Source organism: Sorex fumeus, unplaced genomic scaffold (assembly GCF_029834395.1).
Source record: "Sorex fumeus unplaced genomic scaffold, SorFum_2.1 ptg000054l, whole genome shotgun sequence".
In the NCBI taxonomy this organism is placed as follows: Eukaryota; Metazoa; Chordata; class Mammalia; order Eulipotyphla; family Soricidae; genus Sorex; species Sorex fumeus.
Window position 1 is genome coordinate 48,172,560 of NW_026606111.1, and position 5,276 is coordinate 48,177,835.

Genomic DNA, 5,276 nt, shown 5'->3' on the forward strand with positions numbered 1-5,276 from the left:
CAGGAGCATGATAAACTGGAGTCTGCACTTGGAGGGAGGAGGGTAGAGATTTCTTTGGGGAGATCCAGACTATGGAGAACAGTAATATTATAACATTAATGATAGTATCGTACCGTGGGATTCCAATAAAATCTTTAACAGTGGCGTCAGATATGATATCAGTCTTAGGTATTTGGATTTTCTGTGGAAACAACGGGAAAGCTGAGTTTATGCACTGGATGCCTCAGCCTGAAACAAGGTCAACAAGTCATGAATGAAAAATTTCAAGTTAGATGGATCAAGGATTCTGATCCCAGTGGAAGGCTAGCTTTCGGGTGGACAATTTCTACTGATGGCCTGATGTAGATTCTGATCCTCGGACATGTAACAGAAAGGAGGTAGTGACAGGTATCCTCAGAAGTGAAGCCTCTGAGACAGAATTCATTCATGCCAACATACGGGTTATCAATGTTTGCTCATGGCTGCTACCCTTATAACATGTCATCCAATGGTTTTATGGTTTCAATTTACTGTGTAAATGTAAAGATGAAGTTTCTAAATGGAAGGTAAAAATCTGAGGCCCTCAAGATGATGAATTATGGGGATGCGGGGGGGGGGGAGCTGGAGCTATACAGCATGTAGGGCATTTACCTTGCACACGGCCTACCCAGGTTAGATTGCCAGCATCCTGTATGTTCCCCCCCAAGCACCGTGAGGTGTAATTCCTGAGTGCAGAACCAGGAGTAAACCCTGTGCATCGCCACGTGTGACCCAAAAACACACACAAAAAAAGATGATGACTTGCCTTTAGATATTTTGAAGTCAAGTAGAAACAGCCAGAAATCTCCCCAGAAAAGAGTTCTCCTGGGTCGAAAACATCATCACCTCTAGCGTGAGAAGATACAGAAAATAAGGTTTCCATTTTATGCCAAGTTAAAGCAAGCCAGACATGATCTTGGAAAGTTTGGCAAAGGAAAGCATGGCTATAGGAAGGATAAGGTGACAACTGAGGCTTAGAGGTAAAATATACAAGAGAAGCAAAGGTCAAGAAGTAGGCGGTACAGTGGCGACAAGGTATACTAAGAAGAGCATTTTTTAAAAAATAAAATGCAATGACACATCAAATAAGACCTTTTTAAATGTTTCAGAACAGGGATATAACTCAGTGATAGAGCATTTGCCTTCCATTGTATGATGATCTGGGATTGATACTTAGCATTGCAAACAGCATTATTTTTTAATTTTTAATTTCTTTCTTGCTTGCTTCCTGGCTTGCTTGCTTTTTTGGTTTTTTGGGTCGCACCTGGCTATGTATAGTGGTTATTTTTTATTTTTAAAAAGACTTATAATTTTACCTTTTTACCTGTGGTTTAAAAGGAAATCTAAAATATTTTAGAGTAAATATATTTGAGGAAGAATAAAATTCACAGGAACTACTTAGTGTTCTTAATGATACAGGAATCAGAATTTTGAGGTTAATTGTATGGGTATTGCATAAATAATTTTTCCCCATTACGTGGGCTCTCTTTTTATCATGGGCACCATTTTTTCTAAGTTGCAGAAACTTCTTAGTTTAATGTAGTCTCATTTGTTTATCTTCACTTCCTCTTCCTTGGTCAGTGGTGTTTCATTCTAGAAGTTTCCATTAGCTTGAATGTCATGAAGGGATCTTCCCACATTTTTCTCCATATATCTTAAGAATTCAGGTATGATATTGAGGTCTTTAATACATTTGATCTGACTTTGTGCCTGGCACTATAAAGAGATCTGAGTTCATTTTTTTTGCATGTTGCTGTCCAGTTTTCCCAGCACCAGTTGCTGAAGAGAGTTCCTAGCTCAACTTCATATTTCTTGAGCCGTTATGAAAGATTCGGTAATAATAATCTGAGGGCCAGCGTCAGGATATTTGACTATATTCCATTGTTCTGAGGCCTGTCTTTATATGAATGTCATGATATTTTGATTACTACAACTTTGTAGTAGGGTTTGAAGTTGGGGAAGGTGTTCCCTTCTTCTTTTTACCAAAGATTGCTTTAGCTCTTCATGGGAGAGAAGGTTGTGTATGAGTTTCAAGAGTGTTTAATCAATTTCTTTGAAAAATATCATGGGTATCCTTATAGAATGTGCATTAAATCTTTATAGAGCTTTGGGGTGTATTGCCATTTTGACAGTACTGAATCTCTCAATCTGTGAGCATGGGATGTGATTCCATTTCCTCATATACTCTCTTTTTTCGTGAAGTAGTGTTTTGTAGTTTTTTTTTTGGTATAGTTCCTTAACCTTTTTAGTTGATTCTAATATACTAGATTTTCTGAGGTATTATTGTGAATGGGATTGTTTTTCTCTATCTCTTTTTTCTCTTTCATTATTAATATATGGGAAAGCCATGGAGTACCGGATATTACTTTTGTAATATGCTACTTTACTAAATAAATCTATTGTTCCCAGGTGCTTTTTTGTAGATTCTTTGGGATTTGCTAAGTATAGTATCATGTCGTCTCCAAATAGTAAAAGCTTGAGTTCTTCCTTTTTTATCTGGATGCCCTTGATATCTTTTTTTTTTTTTACCGAAATCATATGGCAAGTACTTCAAGTACTATGTTGAATAGGAGTGGTGACAGTGGGTAACTTGTTTTGTGCCTGATTGTATTCTGGGACTCTAGCTCATTGATTTCTGCTCCAAGCCTTTAGTTTTTCCCCATTGAGAATAACGCTTGCTTTGGGTTTGTGGTAATTTGCTTTGACTAGATTGAGGAAAGTACTTTCAACTCCCATTTTGTTGAGAGTTTTTCATCATGAAGAGGTGCTGGATGTCATCAAATGCTTTATCTACATATATTGATATGATCATATGACTATCTTTATTTTATTGAGATGGTGTATTCTGTTGATTGACTAGAGAATGTTAAGCCATCCTTGCATCCCCAAGATAAACCTACTTGGTCATAGTGTGTGATCTTTTGTTGAATTACTGGATTCTCTTTGCTGGTATTTTCTTGAGAATCTGTGTATCTGTATTCATCAAGGAAATAGGTCTGTAATTTTCAATTTTTGTGGTGTCTCTGTCTGTTTTGAGTATTAGGGTGATCTTTGCCTCATAGAAACTATTTGGGAGTATTTCTGATTCTTCAATTTCCAGGAAAATCTTGAAAAATGTTGGCAGCATTTCCTCTTTAAAGGTTTGAAATATTTCACTATTGAATCCATCTGGGCCAGGGATTCTGTTTGGGGGGGATACTTTTGACCATCATTTCAATTTCCTTGGTAGTGATAGGTTCAAGTATTCCAAATCTTCTTGGTTCAACGTTGGGAGGCAATTGGAATCCAAAAATTTATTAATTTATTCAAGATTCTCTCATTTCCTGCTGCAAAGTTTCTCAATATAATCTCTGATGATCCTATGGATTTCTGTAGTTTCTATTAGGATATGCCCATTTGCATTTCTGATTTGATTTATTAGAATTCTTTCTCTTTGTTAATTTGAGAGGCTTCTCGTGGTTTATTGATCTTATTTATTTTCTCAAAGAACCAGCTTTTGCTCTTATTGGTCTTTTGGATTGTATTTTGGGATTCTAGCTCATTGACGTCTGGTACAAGTTTTATTATTTCCTCCCTCCAGCCTAGTTTGGACTACTTTTGTTGGTCATTTTCCAAAATCTTGAGCTCTAATTAATTCATGTAGATCCTCTCTTTCTTCCTGATGAATTCTGGCAGAGCTATACTCTTTCCTATTAACACTGCTTTTGCTGTGTCCCACAAGTTCTGGTAGCTCGTGTACTCATTCTCATTTGTTTCTGGAAACTTTTTATTTCCTCTTTGATTTCTTCTCTAAGCCAACAGTTGTTCATTACTTCCCTTAAAGAAAATATTTCCTTGCTGAGCTTTAGTCTGTTTGATCTATTGAGAAGTGACAAAGTAGTGTTGAAATCTCCAACTAGTATTGTGTTGCTATCAATGTTTTTCTTTAAGTCAATTAGAAGTTGTTTTTAAGTATTTTGCTGGTCTGTCATGAGGAGAATCTACATTGAGGAGGGTGAGTTTTTTCTGATGTACAGATCCCATGATCATGAAGAAATGACCTTCACTGTCTCTTATAACCTATAGCCTGAAGTCCATGTGGTCTGATACTAGTATGGCCACTCCAGCTTTGTGGAGGTGTTCTTTTCTTTCTTGAAGAATTGTTTTCCAGCCTTTGAATTTGAGCCCATGGTTGCTTTGATTGTTCAGAAGTGTTTCTTCAGGCAGCAGAATGTTGGGTTCAGTTTTATAATTCATCTTCCCATTCTGTGCCTCTGAATTGGCACATTTAGTCCATTGACATTGAGAGAGATTGTTGTGATGGGGATTTGTGCTATCTTTATGTAGAATTTTTGTACTTGTGCGGATTGTCTTAGCTTAAAGTAGCCCTGTTAATTCTTCTTGCAACAACAATATGGAACACTTTACAAGTTTGCATGTCATCTTTGTGCAAGGACAATGCTAATCTATGTATCATTTCAATTTTAGTATATATGTCATCAAATATAGTATGAGTTAATTTTTCCATATTTTTCTCTACTTATTAATTTGAGGGTTGTCCTTACTCACTCCTATGGCAGACAGTGATTCATAAGCAAGGTATGTATTTCAAAGCAGCTTGAATAGATAGATTTAGAACTTTAATGTCCCAGAAAGAAAAATATGGTTTTTACCATATTATCTTTTTCCATACCCAAGGCATCAGTTTTACAAAATAATTCTTTTGGAAGATAGTATATGAGTCTTGTTTAATGCCCTTCCCTGAAACCTTCATTAAGACCATTAAACTAGAGCCTTTTGCTGTTCTCACCTCAGTCCCTTGTACATCTCCAGGAAAAGGTGGATGGTGTTGTCTGCAATTTGACCACCTTGAATGTAAGTCGGATTTTTCTCCTGAATGAAGAGGTGAGGAGCATATTGATGATTTCATTCCACCTTATTACAAGTTCAACTTGAAAGGAAGGTGAGACTCATGAGGCTCCTGTAAAGGACAGAAAAAAGGGTCTCAGTGAAGTTTAATGGCCAACACATAGTAGCAACACAGATGACTCAAAGTAGCCTGTGTGCATCTTTGTGTATAGTGAGTTTCATATCTACTGATAGTGATTCTCAGTCATGACACACAGGCAAAACAGACCTGTAATTAAAAATCTAGTTCTCTGAGCAGAGTGGGGTCTCTGAGGTGATTGAACAAGTGTATAGTAATTTATTACTAAGCACATAAGTAGTTTGAATGATGTGTACTTTTCGATCTAAAATTAATTCCAAATATGTCTAAA

General features: G+C 36.6%; 1 pseudogene; it reads right to left on the minus strand.

Moving 5' to 3' along the window:
- Nucleotides 1-4,405: 4,405 nt before the first annotated feature.
- LOC130033701 (uncharacterized) lies at nt 4,406-4,504 on the minus strand (annotated as a pseudogene).
- Nucleotides 4,505-5,276: the final 772 nt, after the last annotated feature.